We start from the raw sequence: 18,022 nt of genomic DNA, 5'->3' as shown, positions 1-18,022 counted from the left end.
CCATCTTCACTGGAGGACAATCAGTGGTGCAGGTATACACTCCATACACTTCTTCTTGGGGTTGAGCTGCCTCTCTGGCCAAATCATCGTACTCCTCACTGGATTCAAAGTCATCTACCGATTCCTCTGCTAGACGGTGAGTCGTATTTCTTTTACACATGCGCTGGAGGTGGCCCTTTGTGTTACAGGCTTTGCATACAAACTCAGCAAACCGACACTGATGAGCACTATGGTTTCCTCCGCAACACCAGCATGGTGCTACTCGATTAGCACCCCTCGGCAGACTCTGAGTTCTCGAACCCTGAGGTCTGTGCTCTCTGCCTTGGAGAGAGCTACGTTCTACAGTCTTTCCTGTGAAAGGCACCATTCTGTGTACAGTACTTGCCAGGTTTGAATCCACAGGCTGAATGATTTGCTTGGGGCTGCAGGTCGAGGTCATGAATGCCTGACTGATGCTGATGGCCTTCTGCAGGTTGACTGTGGTGTCGACAGATAATAGCTAATGAAGGAGGCCCTCGTGGCCAATTCCTATAACGAAGATGTCTCGCAATGCTTCATTGAGGTGCGTGCCGAAATCACATGGTGCAGCACATCTCCTGAGGTTGGCAGCATATTTTGCAATCTCCTGGACCTCAGGTCTGCAGTGAGTGTAGAATCTGTGCCTGGCCGTGAGGATGCTCTCTTTTGGTTTTAGTTGGTCGCGAATTAGATCACTCAGCTCATCGTCTGTCTTATCCTTGGCCCTAGTGGGTGCCAGCAAGTCCCTGACAAGTCGGTAGACTTCAGGCCCACAACTGGTCAGCAGTATAGCCTTGCGCTTCTCCGCCAATGTGTCTGTCTCCCCTGCCAGGTCATTTGCCACAAAATATTGCTCAAGCCTTTCCGTGAAGGCATCCCAATCATCACCCTCTGTAAAGTCTTTTAGTGTGCCAAAGGTAGCCATGATCGCGTGAAAGTCCTTATTCTCGTCACCAATTGTTATGTCTATAGTGTACTTATGAATGACTCCACAAGGCAATGTGTTGTACTTCAACTGTAGTGACCCTGGTCCTTTATTCCAAACTCCAGAGTGCTGAGCAAGCATGGTGTGCAGCCTTTTATACAGGGTGGTGCCACCAGGGCAGGAAACCCCCAGGCTCCACCAGTTGCACCCTCTAGTGGTGCTAGCATGTATGTACACGGTGTGAACCTTATTGATAGTACATCAGGTAAACAAGTCTCCATCTTATACAATCTCACAGTGACTCCACATAGAGTACATCCATAGTCAGCATATACAACAACCTCTCTCCTGCTCGGAAGGGGCATCAGCGTCTACTTATATGGACTAATCATCTGTACGGCTCAGAACATAAAAATAATGAGTTTATGATATTCAGAAGATTATCATCTGTGAACCTTCATTATTTAATCAAGTCTATACTGCAGTCGATTTCAAATTCAATGCATCTGGTACAGCAGGTATCCAGTGTTAATCCACATTTACCACCCAAAGCTCTATACTGACCCCACACAAGGTGGGTCCCCAATTAATGATTGCTTTTCCATCGTATTCAACCCCCAGGTTTAAATATTTTTAATCATATAAGGGGATTTTCAAAAGGTTCATAGTTGGTTATGATCAAACTACTGAGTTGCAACAGGAGAACTGTCTTACTTAAAGGGAGAAAGATTCACAGGAAAAGACTACAGGGGGAAAAAACTGTTGACAGTTATTGGAATGGGTAAGTATGATTAAAGAATTCTCAGAGACATTTCAGAATTGAATTCTGGTGAAAGATCTTCACCACTGCTTCAATCCAACCTTCATCCTGTCATGCAGTCACAAGACACTGTCCATATTAATTTATGATTGTAGAGTTATTGCGATAGCCGAGAATTAAAAGAGCAGAAAGAAGACCATCATATGCATTTGTAAGGCATTCATCTGTTAACATCAACAACAGTCATTTTTAGGGCCCTGGGTGTGTATCTTTTCAATAAATAAAACAACAGTGCAAACTGGGGGGTGAGGTGGAAATTGGTGATCGCCAGCAAAGCAGTCGGCATTACCGCCAACCATCATTAATAGCCACCCAAAATGGCCGCAACGCTAATGGACCTAAATTGGTGTGGGGGGGGGGGCATGGAGGTAGGTTGCGCAGCGCTAACCTCAGGTGCAATGCCATCCCGGTGGTGCTGCATGGGGGATCCAGGACCAATTTGTAGTCCTGGTGTGGCGATGTTGCTTCCCCGAGAGTCTGTGTGTGAGGCTTTGAAGCTCATAATGCATTGTGGGCAGTGAGGAGCTCTGAAATTTAAAGGGCCATGCACATTGCAGCAATAGAAAATAAAATGCATGGATTCAATATATTTTTCAGCCCTTTCAGTCTTTTTGCAAATATTCAGCAGTTAAAAGAAGTTCCAAATTTCAATGTTCAACCCTTAAATTAAAAACATGGGGAAACTGCCTCAGCTCAAACACAAATGCCTCAGCAAGCCAGGGAAAGGGCACCCAGGGTCTCGCACGCAGCACTCCATGTTTGTCCAGGGGTTCAACACTGCAAGACCAGCCCTCTACCCACAGGGCCCAGGAGCCCCTCCAGATAGAACCATGTGGGAGTACATCACTGAGGCCATCACTAACATCAATGTCGTCCCCACCACATGGCTGCAGTGCCAAAAGAAGCTTCATGACCTCAAACCACTGGTTAAGGCCAGCGAATGCATCTTCAAAAGCCATCACCTACCAACTGTGCCACTAGCCTCACAGGCCTCAATGCCGGACTCCCAATCACTCACCTAGCAACAATCCACACCAACCCTCATAGAAACTTGGAAACATAGAAACATAGAAAATAGGTGCAGGAGTAGGCCATTCAGCCCTTCGAGCCTGCACCGCCATTCAATGAGTTCATGGCTGGACATGCAACTTCAGTACCCCATTCCTGCTTTCTCGCCAAACCCCTTGATCCCCTGAGTAATAAGGACTACATCTAACTCCATCTTGAATATAACTAGTGAACTGGCCTCAACAAACCTCTGTGGCAGAGAACTCCACAGGCTCACCACTCTCTGGGTGAAGAAGTCCCCCCTCAGCTAAGTCCCAAATGGCCCACCCCCCATTCCTAGACTGCGACCCTTGGTTCTGGACTTCCCCAACATTAATAAGAACATAAGAACATAAGAATTAGGAACAGGAGTAGGCCATCTAGCCCCTCGAACCTGCACCGCCACCCAACAAGATCACGGCTGATCTGGCCGTGGACTCAGCTCCACTCACCTCACCCCTTTGGAGGAGACAGCGTAGACATTCTTGGCAGAGGCATTACTGAGCCCTAGGCCAGCAACAGGACAGAAAGAATACAAGCTGCAGGTATCCTCATGCATTAACTCCCTTCAGGCATATACCTCGAGGTTTCCTGCCCTCCCATCAGCACAACTCCTATCTTGTGCCTTCCTCATTTCACACACCCAAGAAATACAGCCTGCCCAGCCAATGGGTCAACAAGAAGAGGCAGCCTGCCCAGACAGTGGGACTGCAGGCAGATAATTCCATCCCGGATATCCCAGCCACAAAGCAGATCTCTGGGATACATCCTTCCGTCTGATTCCTCCTCTACTGCGCCTTCCTCTTTCCTCTGAAAATGGATGCTGTAAATCTGAAATGACAGCATAAGATGTTGCAAATACTCAGTTGGTCAGGCAGCCTGTTGACCTGAGACGTGAACTCCACGGATGTAGCATGACGTGCTGACTATCCGTAGCATGTTCTGTCTTCTCAAAGTAGTGGAGTTGTAGTAGTGATGTTGGGGAGGGCATCAAACTGGAAATTAGGGGTGCATGCAATAAAGGTGCAGCAGTTATCATGGGTGACTTTAATATGCATATAGATTGGGCTAACCAAATTGGAAGCAATACGGTGGAGGAGGATTTCCTGGAGTGCATAAGGGATGGTTTTCTAGACCAATATGTCGAGGAACCAACTAGGGGGGAGGCTATCTTAGACCGGGTATTGTGTAATGAGAGAGGATTAATTAGCAATCTCATTGTGCGAGGCCCCTTGGGGAAGAGTGACCATAATATGGTGGAATTCTACATTAGGATGGAGAATGAAACAGTTAATTCAGAGACTATGGTCCAGAACTTAAAGAAGGGTAACTTTGAAGGTATGAGGTGTGAATTGGCTAGGATAGATTGGCGAATGATACTTAAGGGGTTGACAGTGGATGGGCAATGGCAGACATTTAGAGACCGCACGGATGAACTACAACAATTGTACATTCCTGTCTGGCGTAAAAATAAAAAAGGGAAGGTGGCTCAACCGTGGCTATCAAGGGAAATCAGGGATAGTATTAAAGCCAAGGAAGTGGCATACAAATTGGCCAGAAATAGCAACGAAACCGGGGTCTGGGAGAAATTTAGAACTCAGCAGAGGAGGACAAAGGGTTTGATTAGGGCAGGGAAAATAAAGTACGAGAGGAAGCTTGCAGGGAACATTAAAACGGACTGCAGAAGCTTCTATAGATATGTAAAGAGAAAAAGGTTAGTAAAGACAAATGAAGGTCCCCTGCAGTCAGAATCAGGGGAAGTCATAACGGGGAACAAAGAAATGGCAGACTAATTGAACAAGTACTTTCGTTCGGTATTCACTAAGGAGGACACAAACAACCTTCCGGATATAAAAGGGGTCAGAGGGTCTTGTAAGAAGGAGGAACCGAGGGAAATCCATATTAATCGGGAAATTGTGTTAGGGAAATTGATGGGATTGAAGGCCGATAAATCCCCAGGGCCTGATGGTCTGTATCCCAGAGTACTTAAGGAGGTGGCCTTGGAAATAGCGGATGCATTGACAATGATTTTCCAACATTCCATAGAATCTGGATCAGTTCCTATGGAGTGGAGGGTAGCCAATGTAACCCCACTTTTTTAAAAAGGAGGGAGAGAGAAAACAGGGTATTATAGACCGGTCAGCCTGACATCGGTAGTGGGTAAAATGATGGAATCAATTATTAAGGATGTCATAGCAGTGCATTTGGAAAGAGGTGACATGATAGATCCAAGTCAGCATGGATTTGTGAAAGGGAAATCATGCTTGACAAATCTTCTGGAATTTTTTGAGGATGTTTCCAGTCGAGTGGACAATGGAAAACCAGTTGAAGTGGTGTATTTGGACTTTCAAAAGGCTTTTGACAAGGTCCCGCACAAGAGATTGGTGAGCAAAATGAAAGCACATTGTATTGGGGGCAGTGTACTGATGTGGGTAGAGAACTGGTTGGCAGACAGGAAGCAGAGAGTCGCGATAAACGGATCCTTTTCAGAATGGCAGGCAGTGACTAGTGGAGTGCCGCAGGACTCAGTGCAAGGACCTCAGCTCTTTACAATATGCTTTAACGAGTTAGATGAAGGAATTTTGTGTAATATCCCCAAGTTTGAGGATGACACGAAACTGGGTGATGGTGTGAGCTGTGAGGAGGACGCTAAGAGGCTGCAGGGTGACTTGGACAGGTTAGGTGAGTGGGCAAATGCATGGCAGATGCAGTATAATGTGGATTGTGCACAGACCACCAAACAGTAGTAGTGAGGGTGGGGACAGCATCAAACAAGAAATAAGGGATGTGAGCACTAAAGCTACAGCAGTAATCATGGGCGACTTTAATCTACATATTGATTGGACTAACCACACTGGTAGCAATGCGGTGGAGGAGGATTTCCTGTAGTGTATTAGGGATGATATTCTAGACCAATATGTCGAGGTACCAACTAGAGAGCTGGCCATCCTAGACTGGGTGATGTGTAATGAGAAGGGACTAATTAGCAATCTTGTTGTGCGAGGCCCCTTGGAGAAGAGTGACCATAATATGGTAGAATTCTTTATTAAGATGGAGGGTGACACAGTTAATTCAAAGACTAGGGTCCTGAACTTAAGGAAAGGTAACTTCGATGGTATGAGGCGTGAATTGGCTAGAATAAACTGGCAAAGGATACTTAAAAGGTTGGCGGTGGATAAGCAATGGCAAACATTTAAAGATCACATGATGAACTTCAGCAATTTTACATCCCGGTCTGGAGTAAAAATAAAACGGGGAAGATGACTCAACCGTGGCTAACAAGAGAAATTAAGGACAGTGCTAAAACCAAGGAAGAGGCATATAAATTGGCTAGAAAAAGCAACAAACCTGAGGACTGGGAGAAATTTAGAATTCAACAGAGGCGGACGAAGGATTAAGAGGGGGAAAATAGACTATGAGAGGAAGCTTGCAGGGAACATAAAAACTGACTGCAAAAGCTTCTATAAATATGTGAAGAGAAAAAGATTAGTGAAGACAAACATAGATCCCTTGCAGTCGGATTCAGGTGAATTTATAATGGGGAACAAAGAAATGGCAGACCAATTGAACAAATACTTCGGTTCTGTCTTCACGAAGGAAGACACAAATAACCTTCCGGATGTACTAGGGGGCAGTGTGTCTAATGAGAAGGAGGAACTGAAGGAAATCCTTATTAGGCAGGAAATTGTGTTAGGGAAATTGATGGGATTGAAGGCCGATAAATCCCCGGGGCTTGATAGTCTGCATCCCAGAGTACTTAAGGAAGTGACCCTAGAAATAGTGGAAGCATTGGTGTTCATTTTCCAACAGTCTATCGACTCTGGATCAGTTCCTATGGACTGGAGGGTAGCTAATGTAACACCACTTTTTAAAAAAGGAGGGAGAGAGAAAACGCGTAATTATAGACCGATTAGCCTGACATCAGTAGTGGGGAAAATGTTGGAATCAATCATTAAGGATGAAATAGCAGCGCATTTGGAAAGCAGTGACAAGATTGTTCCAAGTCAGCATGGAATTATGAAAGGGAAATCATGCTTGGCGAATCTTCGAGAATTTTTTGAGGATGTAACTAGTACAATGGACAAGGGAGAACCAGTGGATGTGGTGTATTTGGACTTTCAAAAGGCTTTTGACAAGGTCCCGCACAAGAGATTGGTGAGCAAAATGAAAGCACATTGTATTGGGGGCAGTGTACTGATGTGGGTAGAGAACTGGTTGGCAGACAGGAAGCAGAGAGTCGCGATAAACGGATCCTTTTCAGAATGGCAGGCAGTGACTAGTGGAGTGCCGCAGGACTCAGTGCAAGGACCTCAGCTCTTTACAATATGCTTTAACGAGTTAGATGAAGGAATTTTGTGTAATATCCCCAAGTTTGAGGATGACACGAAACTGGGTGATGGTGTGAGCTGTGAGGAGGACGCTAAGAGGCTGCAGGGTGACTTGTACAGGTTAGGTGAGTGGGCAAATGCATGGCAGATGCAGTATAATGTGGATAAATGTGAGGTTATCCATTTTGGGGGCAAAAACAAGAAGGCAGAATATTATCTGAATGGTGGCAGATTAGGAAAAGGGGAGGTGCAAAGAGACCTGGGTGTCATGGTTCATCAGTTATTGAAAGTTGACATGCAGGTACAGCAGGCGTTGAAGAAGGCAAATGGTATGTTGGCCTTCATAGCTAGGGCATTTGAGTATAGGAGCAGGGAGGTCTTATTGCAGTTCTACAAGGCCTTGGTGAGGCCTCACTTGGAATATTGTGTTAGTTTTAGTCTCCTAATCTGAGGAAGGATGTTCTTCCTATTGAGGGAGTGCAGCGAAGGTTCACCAGACTGCTTCCAGAGATGGCTGGACTGACATATGAGGAGAGACTGGATCAATTGGGCCTTTATTCACTGAAGTTTAGAAGAATGAGAGCGGATCTCATAGAAATGTTTAAGATTCTGACGGGACTGGACAGGTTAGATGCAGGAAGAATGTTCCTGATGTTGGGGAAGTCCAGAACCAGGGGACATAGTCTTAGGATAAGGGGTAGGCCATTTAGGACTGAGAGGAGGAGAAACTTCTTCACTCAGAGTTGTTAACCTATGGAATTCCCTGCCGCAGAGAGTTGTTGATGCCAGTTCATTGGATATATTCAAGAGGGAGTTAGATATGGCCCTTACGGCTAAAGAGATCAAGGGGTATGGATAGAAAGCAGGAAAGGGGTACTGAGGGAAGGATCAGCCATGATCTTATTGAATGGCGGTGTGGGCTCGAAGGGCTGAATGGCCTACTCCTGCATCTATTATCTATGTTTTTATGTGACAATCCACATCCAGACCGGGGTCAAATTGGGCTGCGTCATCACGCCAACCCTCTTTGCAATCATCCTCGCTGCCATGCTCCACCTCAGTTGACAAGATCCCCGCTGGAGTGGAACTAAACTACAGAACCAGTGGGAACCTGTTGAATCTTCACCGTCACCAGGCCAGGTCCAAGACCACCCCAACCTCTGTCGTCGAGCTACAGTACGCGGATGATGCCTGCGTCTGCGCACATACAGAGGCTGAACTCCAGGACATAGTCGACATATTTAATGAGGCCTACAAATGCATGGGCCTTACGCTAAACATCCGTAAGACAAAGGTCCTCCACCAGCCGTATCCTCATCGCACAGCACTTCCCCCCAGTCATCAAGATCCACGCGCAGCCCTGGACAAGGTGGACCATTTCCCATACCTCGGGAGCCTCTTATCAACAAGAGCAGACATTGATGACGAGATTCAACACCGCCTCCAGTGCGCCAGTGCAGCCTTCGTCCGCCTGAGGAAAAGAGTGTTCGAAGACCAGGCCCTCAAATCTGCCACCAAGCTGTAGTAATACCGCCCTCCTGTATGGCACAGATACATGGACCATGTACAGTAGACACCTCAAATCGCTCGAGCAATACCACCAATGATGTCTCCGCAAAATCCTACAAATCCCCTGGGAGGACAGACACACCAACATTCGCATTCTCAACCAGGCCAACATTCCCAGCAATAACATAGAAACATAGAAACATAGAAAATAGGTGCAGGAGTAGGCCATTCGGCCCTTCTAGCCTGCACCGCCATTCAATGAGTTCATGACTGAACATGCAACTTCAGTACCCCATTCCTGCTTTCTCGCCATACCCCTTGATCCCCCTAGTAGAAAGGACTTCATCTAACTCCTTTTTGAATATATTTAGTGAATTGGCCTCAACAACTTTCTGTGGTAGAGAATTCCACAGGTTCACCACTCTCTGGGTGAAGAAGTTTCTCCTCATCTCGGTCCTAAATGGCTTACCCCTTATCCTTGGACTGTGACCCCTGGTTCTGGACTCCCCCAACATTGGGAACATTCTTCCTGCATCTAACCTGTCTAAACCCGTCAGAATTTTAAACGTTTCTATCAGGTCCCCTCTCATTCTTCTGAACTCCAGTGATTACAAGCCCAGTTGATCCAGTTTTTCTTGATATGTCAGTCCCGCCATCCCGGGAATCAGTCTGGTGAACCTTCGCTGCACTCCCTCAATAGCAAGAATGTCCTTTCTCAAGTTAGGGGACCAAAACTGTACACAATACTCCAGGTGTGGCCTCACCAAGGCCCTGTACAACTGTAGCAACACCTCCCTGCCCCTGTACTCAAATCCCCTCGCAATGAAGGCCAACATGCCATTTGCTTTCTTAACCGCCTGCTGTACCTGCATGCCAACCTTCAATTACTGATGTACCATGACACCCAGGTCTGGTTGCACCTCCCCTTTTCCTAATCTGTCACCATTCAGATAATAGTCTGTCTCTCTGTTTTTACCACCAAAGTGGATAACCTCACATTTATCCACATTATACTTCATCTGCCATGCATTTGCCCACTCACCTAACCTATCCAAGTCACTCTGCAGCCTCATAGCATCCTCCTCGCAGATCACACTGCCACCTAACTTAGTGTCATCCGCAAATTTGGAGATACTACATTTAATCCCCTCGTCTAAATCATTAATGTACAGTGTAAACAGCTGGGGCCCCAGCACAGAACCTTGCGGTACCCCACTAGTCACTGCCTGCATTCTGAAAAGTACCCATTTACTCCTACTCTTTGCTTCCTGTCTGACAACCAGTTCTCAATCCATGTCAGCACACTACCCCCCATCCCATGTGCTTTAACTTTGCACATTAATCTCTTGTGTGGGACCTTGTCGAAAGCCTTCTGAAAGTCCAAATATACCACATCAACTGGTTCTCCCTTGTCCACTCTACTGAAAACATCCTCAAAAAATTCCAGAAGATTTGTCAAGCATGATTTCCCTTTCACAAATCCATGCTGACTTGGACGTATCATGTCACCTCTTTCCAAATGCGCTGCTATGACATCCTTAATAATTGATTCCATCATTTTACCCACTACTGAGGTCAGGCTGACCGGTCTATAATTCCCTGTTTTCTCTCTCCCTCCTTTTTTAAAAAGTGGGGTTACATTGGCTACCCTCCACTCGATAGGAACTGATCCAGAGTCAATGGAATGTTGGAAAATGACTGTCAATGCATCCGCTATTTCCAAGGCCACCTCCTTAAGTACTCTGGGATGCAGTCCATCAGGCCCTGGGGATTTATCGGCCTTCAATCCCATCAATTTCCCCAACACAATTTCCCGACTAATAAGGATTTCCCTCAGTTCCTCCTCCTTACTAGACCCTCTGACCCCTTTTATATCCGGAAGGTTGTTTGTGTCCTCCTTAGTGAATACCGAACGAAAGTACTTGTTCAATTGGTCTGCCATTTCTTTGTTCCCCGTTATGACTTCCCCTGATTCTGACTGCAGGGGACCTATGTTTGTCTTTACTAACGTTTTTCTCTTTACATATCTATAGAAACTTTTGCAATCTGTCTTAATGTTCCCTGCAAGCTTCCTCTCGTACTCCATTTTTCCTGCCCTAATCAAACCCTTTGTCCTCCTCTGCTGAGTTCTAAATTTCTCCCAGTCCCCGGGTTCTGGCCAATTTGTATGCCACTTCCTTGGCTTTAATACTATCCCTGATTTCCCTTGATAGCCACGGTTGAGCCACCTTCCCATTTTTATTTTTACGCCAGACAGGAATGTACAATTGTTGTAGTTCATCCATGCGGTCTCTAAATGTCTGCCATTGCCCATCCACAGTCAACCCCTTAAGTATCATTCACCAATCTATCCTAGCCAATTCACGCCTCATACCTTCAAAGTTACCCTTCTTTAAGTTCTGGACCATGGTCTCTGAATTAACTGTTTCATTCTCCATCCTAATGCAGAATTCCACCATATTATGGTCACTCTTCCCCAAGGGGCCTCGCACAACGAGATTGCTAATTAATCCTCTCTCATTACACAACACCCAGTCTAAGATGGCCTCCCCCTAGTTGGTTCCTCGACATATTGGTCTAGAAAACCATCCCTTATGCACTCCAGGAAATCCTCCTCCACCGTATTGCTTCCAGTTTGGTTAGCCCAATCTATGTGCATATTAAAGTCACCCATTATAACTGCTACACCTTTATTGCATGCACCCCTAATTTCCTGTTTGATGCCCTCCCCAACATCACTACTACTGTTTGGAGGTCTGTACACAACTCCCACTAACTTTTTTTGCCCTTGAAGCAGGCCATATTGTCCGCATGCCAGACACGAGACTCCCAAAGCAAGCGCTCTACTCGGAACTCCTTCACGGCAAACGAGCCAAAGATGGGCAGAGGAAATGTTTCAAGGAAACCCTCAAAGCCTCCCTGATAAAGTGCAACAACCCCACTGACACCTGGGAGTCCCTGATCAAAGATCGCCCTAAGTGGAGGAAGTGCATCCGGGAGGGCGCTGAGCACCTCAATTCTCATCGCCGAGAGCATGCAGAAATCAAGCGCAGGCAGCCGAAAGAGCGTGCAACAAATCTGTCCCACCCTCCCTTACTCTCAACGACTATCTGTACCACTTGTGACAGGGACTGGTTCTCGTATTGGACTGTTCAGCCACCTAATGACTCATTTTATGAGTGGAAACAAGTCTTCCTCGATTTCGAGGGACTGACAATATATACCAGTGCCTCTCTATCCTATTATAAAAGGGATGTAGAGGCATGGAGAAGGTGCAGAGAAGATTTACAAGGATGATACCAGAAATGCGAGAGTATAGATATCAGGAAAGGATGAACAGGCTGGGTTTCTTTCCTCTTGAAAAAAGAAGGCTGACGGGTGACCTAAAAGAGTTCTTTAAAATTATGAAAGGTTTTGATAGAGTAGCTACAGAGCGAATTCAGAAGAATGAGAGGTGATCTCATTGAAATCTATAAGATTATGAGGGGGCTTGATGAGGTGGATGCAGAGAGGATGTTTCCACTGATGGGGGAGACGAGAACTAGAGGGCATGATCTTCGAATAAGAGGCTGCCCATTTAGAACTGAGATGAGGAGAAATTTCTTCTCTCAGAGGGTTGTAAATCTGAGAGCTGTGGAAGTTGGGACATTGAATAAATTTCAGATAGAAATAGACAGTTTCTTAAACGATAAGGGAATAAGGGGTTATGGGTAGCGGGCGGGAAAGTGGACCTGAGTCCATGATCGGATCAGCCATGGTCATATTAAATGGCAGAGCAGGTTCGAGGGGTCGTATGGCCTTCTCCTGCTCCTATTTCTTCTGTTCTTATGTTCTTATGTAGAATGTTTCCACTTGTGGGGAAGAGCATAATGAGAGGCCATCAATATAAGATAGTCACCAAGAAATCCAATAAGGAATTCAGATTGAAGTTCTTTACCCAGAGAGTGGTGAGAATGTGGAACTCGCTACCACAGGGAGTGGTTGAAGCAAATACTGTAGTTGCATTTATGGGGAGGCTTGATAAGCATATGAGGGAGAAGGAAATAGAGGGTTATGCTGATATGTTTAGATGAGGAAAGACAGGAGGAGGCTCGAGTGGAGCATAAACGCCGGCATAGACTGGTTGGGCTGAATAGCCTGTTTCTGTGCCGTATATGCTATGTAATCCTATGTAATATTGGATGCTTCATGGTAAAGTCCATGCCCAGCGCTGGGATGTGCTTGATTTTGGTGCGGTCACGGCACTTCCAATTTTCCGGTGATTAAAATAAATAACCAGAATTAGTAATCATACATGCTGACCTTCGTACTCTGTGATATGTCTTAACATTGAACAAGACTCCACATTGGCTGCACTAACTCACATAATTTATCCCAAATATATTATAGATTATTGAAATGATAGTATTGATTGTTAACTTTAACCTCCACTTGGTATTCCACAACAGTTGCCGTCATTATGATTTTTTGATGTAAATCTCTCTCGTTCTGTGCATTTATTTATTTCCAGTTTGTCACGCAATTTGTAATATGGAGCTCAACCTAGTGGACTACTGCTCTGCCTAGTGGAATACTGAGGTAATGCAAATACTGGTGCAGAATATAATAAAAGTCACATGATGTAATGGAGCCATCTGGTGTGTATATACTTTAGTGATGTCGTAAGAATATATCACATTTGGCGATGCGGTTGGAATAATCGGATTTCCTAGCTGAAATTTTTGTTAGTGGATGATCCAGCCAAACAACAGAAAGATGTTGAGATATTCTTTGTTTTGCAGCACAGCTAAAAAATCTAAAGTAAATTACAAACACACTTGGCAGAACTGAAGAGTCCAGATGGCTGCGCCAATGGGACTATTTGGGCACTTGTGTGAGTTCCATCATGTAAGAGAAGGGTAAGATTCATGGGAAAGCCCCCCCCCCCCCCCCCGCAGTGTTTGGACTCATTGGAAAGGAAATTTAATTTGGAACTATCTACCAAAAAGTTTGAAGTCCTAAAATGCTCATGGAAGAAACTACGAACTTTAATTAAATTTGGGATTCTACAAGACAAATTAAGTCTGTAGGCAGGTCTAGAGAACTAAAGAAGTCAGTTTGATTATTAAAACTGTCTGGGGTATTGAAACTAATGTAAATTGTCTGGAAAATGGATACTCGAAAACTCTTCTCCACAAGAGACATTAACATTGCAACAATTAACTCAGGGAAGGCCAGCCATCAACCTGAACCTGGAAAGCCATTTTTAGCCAATGCATAAAAACAAAAGGCCCACTCCAGCCTGCATGGAAAAACCAAGCACAAATAACATTGAGATTACCAAGCTAATATTTCCATCAAGAAACAAATTTAGAAGATCAACCCACCAGAGACATATTAACTTTTAACGAGCCCACTAAAATATTACAAAGAAATGGCGAGCCCACCAAAATTAAACAACGAATTTTGGTCTGATTTGGAGCGAAGATTAGGACAGCTCCTACAGTATAGCAGGCCCCTGTTTTCACAAAGTGTATGCCATGCTACGCCTATGCCATCCAGAAGGGAGAGAAACCAATGCGACAGTTGTAAACTAACTTCTCCAGCCTCGACGTCCTGAAATCGAAAAGGAAAGAAGAACATCACCATCGCGGCAGCCATGACTACAGCCAACATGGTACCACTAAAACTACCGCAATCAACCAACCTCGAAACAAAACTTTACAAGGAAGAAACCGAAGAATCGAAAGTTTCCACTATACAATCTAGGTCTGACTACCAACAGGTGAAAACGTTACCTAAAAGGACTTTGAAACCTATTTCTAACGAAAGAAAACAGGTACTTACCCCACAAATCCAAAACATGCCCTACCGCATCAACGGACTCAACCCAACTAAAGATTGCGCAGTAAGAAGTCCTCTCTGACATTCGGGGTACGGCAAGCAGAACCTACAGAATCCAATGAACCCCGAAACCGCGAACTACCGCTAATGGACCAGAAAGGATTGGTAAGCATAGTCCCTGTCTGCCCTGGAGTCTAACCTAGCCAGTATTAGGTATTTGTGAGGTGGGAGTTGTAATTTTCACTGAATGTGTGATGTATTGTTCTTTATTAGTGTAATTATAAGTGTGACATTGTATTTTCTTAACCTTAATAAAAATCAAAGTTATTTTGCACCAAACCAGTGGTCTTTTGCACTTTATCACATCCTCCAAATAAATCCAGAATCTAGAACCCAAGAGAGTGGGAACGATTTGAACCATTCAAGTAGGTCAGAGGTGAACCTGACCCCCGGGACCACCCCTTACAAAATGGCGACCGCGGAAGGACTCTAGTATCAGGGTTGTGATGCAGCGAGTGCTAGCTTGGGAGAAAGAACCAAGATGGAAGAGAGGATTTCCTCCTGTGTGTGTAAGAAAGTCAATGTCACTAAAGAATGGGTGCTTGGTCTATTGTGCGCTGAGCGTCCAGTTGACGCTGCAGCCCAGTGGACAGCAAGCAAGGATCACAAAGAGTCAGTAGAGAAGGCAATTTGGTTGGTCTGTCTACACCGATGGGTCCAACTCCGAGACCACACCGTTGAGTCACTACATGCAGAATTATGGGAATGCGCAGAGACATCACAAGAAACGGCTATGGCAGAAGAAATGTTATGGAGAGAATTCCGTAAGCTAAAACAGGGAAAGACCAAGCTAATGGAAAGGTTTAAAAACAGTCAGGACTATTTTCAATGTCAGGTTACCGAGGCTAAAAATAATGAAAAGATACTGCAGGAGGAAAGCGCTCGCCTCACCCCACAAGTAAAAGAGCTGGAGGAAAAATTAAAAGACATGCAGGCAGCATTGCAAATAGCTAGCTCTAACGGGTTTGAGTCAGGAGACCACGGTCCCTGCCAGCAACAAATCAAAAGTTTAAACTTTGCTCTGTCCATGGCAAATGGCATGGTATGCTTAATAAACCCGGGTACGGCCCAGGTAAGCATGGAAGAGAAGGAAGAATCTGTTCAGCCACCACCTGTGGCACCAGTGACTACACCGGTTCAGCAGCAGGAGGGGCGAACGAGCTGTGAGGCAGACAGGGATAGTGAACCACCACCGCCTGTGGTGCCGAGTTTCAGCTCGGTTTGGCAGCAGGGGGGAGGGGTAGGCGAGCCAGAACTGGAAGAACCAGAGCTGGGTCCAATGTGCCTCGTCCGGCAACAGAGGTTTGGCCCGCCCACCAGTGCCGGGGATCAAGAGCCCCTGGAAAGTCAGTTTGTGGTCCCCCACACTCCTCAACAGCTTAGGGCTATGATAAGCCACCTGGGAAAGCTAACTCCAAAGGGAGACCCCTCGGTTCACTTTATGGAAGTGGAACAGGCAGGGGATATTAATGGGTGCGATGATGCCGAGATAGCAAAATTGCTCCTCCTATTCCTGTACGGCAAGCTTTACAGTCCCTCTCTACCGAGAGCAAAAGGGGACAGAGAACATTTGCCGCCATCCAGGAAGACATTTTAGAAGCCATGGGCTGTAATGACAGGAGTCCCTTCTCCAGAGTAGAGAAAACGGTGCAGCTCACAGGGGAAACCCCACAGGCCTTCGCAGACAGACTGTGGCCCGTGTACCAGAGCGCCTGTGCAGGGGACCCCAACCGAAATCACTTAAGCGAGGACGAGAGAGCCCATTGGAACCGAAGCCTGGTAGCAAACAGCTTACCCCAAATAAGAACCAAGGCTGTGGCCTGGTTTGACCCAAGAGATCCCCAGGCCACCAAACAGGGAGTGGTCAGGCAACTGACCCGAGCCTACCGGAACGGCCGGGGGACGGAAGAGCACCCACCCAAGGGAAGGGTCCACAAGGTCAGGCCTAGTCAGGATAAGAGGGAATGGCACCACGAGGGGGGAAACCCCTCCGATACAAAATGTACCTGCTTCGGGTGTGGAAAGAGTGGGCACTGGAGAAAGGATTGTAGAAATCCATGGAAGAGTAGCGCAGGGAAGAGTTCTCCAGCCCCTGCCCAAAAGACTGAGACCGAGGAGCCAGTCCCTTCCACTCGTTTGATACCTTCCTAACTGCGCTCTGTACAATGCTAGATGGCCCTGGGAGGATAGCCATCGCCACCGGTACCGAAACCCTATCTGCCCCATCCCAACCAAAACAGTGACTAGGACAGGCACACCTGTGTGCCCTGGAGTATGATGTGTGGGGGAGACCGACCGTTCAGATGGAAGTGGAAAAGGTGAAAGGGACTTACCTGCTGAAACCCGGTGCCTCAAACACCCTTGTCTATGCAGCTAACCCCGCCGCCTCACTTCTGTCTAGCGGGGTCCCCTACAGCTTGGTGGGTTTCACAGGCACGGAGCAGACTGGCTCATTCTCCGTTCTGCTCTCCATTCATTTAGGTACACTCCACACTAAGTGGACTTGTGTCCTAATGAAGTGAGAACAAGAAGGGAGAGTGATCCTGGGGGCTGACTTCATCCTAGGCTACGGGATCCTAGTGGATTTAAGAAACCACTGTCTTTGGGGGTCAGTCTGCACAGGACAGGAGAGTGAGGTGATCGTTATCCCAGAAAAACGAGGTAAAGGGACGGTGTGCACCATGAAACCAAAGGAGGGTTACGACCTTGAATCATTGGTCAGTAACACTCCAATAGAGTAACAAGAGTATGTGAGGGCAAACCTTGCAGCTTTTGTCACTCACAAACACGGCTGTGGAAGAATAAACGGGGTCGAGATTAGCATAGATGGGGATCCATGACCCAACCACAGAAACAGTATAACTTACCCAGGGAGGCGGAGGCAGACATGGAAACAGCCTTGGGTTCGTTGGTTAAACAGGGGGTATTGAGACCAATAGCTACCCATGTGAACTCTCCATTGTGGCTGGTTAAGAAACCGGACAACTCTTGGAGAGCCACGGTGGACTATCGAGTACTCAACTGTAACATCCCCACCTGTGCACCCACCATTGCTGCTGTCGCCGATCTCATTGGAAGTATCCCAGCCTCCGCGACCGCCTTCACAGTGCTGGATATTTCCAACGGGTTCTGGTCCATACCTTTAAGAAGGGAAGATTAGTACAAGTTTGCGTTTACCTTTAAAGGACAGCAATACACTTGGAACTGTCTCCCTCAGGGCTTCCAAACAGCCCCAGTATTTTCCACCAGTGTATGGCCATCTGTTTAAAGAGCTTCAGCAGACCCCAGCAGCTAGTGCAGTATGTAGATGACCTACTCCTGTTCACTGATGAGGGGGAGGAGCATGGTCCACTGCTGGCTGAGCTGCTGGAGCTGCTGAAAGAAGAAGGGTTTAAAATAAATCCCAAGAAGGCACAGATTGGCCTGAAGGAATTCCTGGGACAGGCTGTGCGCGCTGGGGAAAGGGCCATTGACAAAGCTAGAAGGGAAGCA

Source organism: Pristiophorus japonicus, chromosome 1 (assembly GCF_044704955.1).
Source record: "Pristiophorus japonicus isolate sPriJap1 chromosome 1, sPriJap1.hap1, whole genome shotgun sequence".
Classification (NCBI taxonomy): Eukaryota; Metazoa; Chordata; class Chondrichthyes; family Pristiophoridae; genus Pristiophorus; species Pristiophorus japonicus.
Note: the sequence above shows the minus strand (reverse complement) of the source record.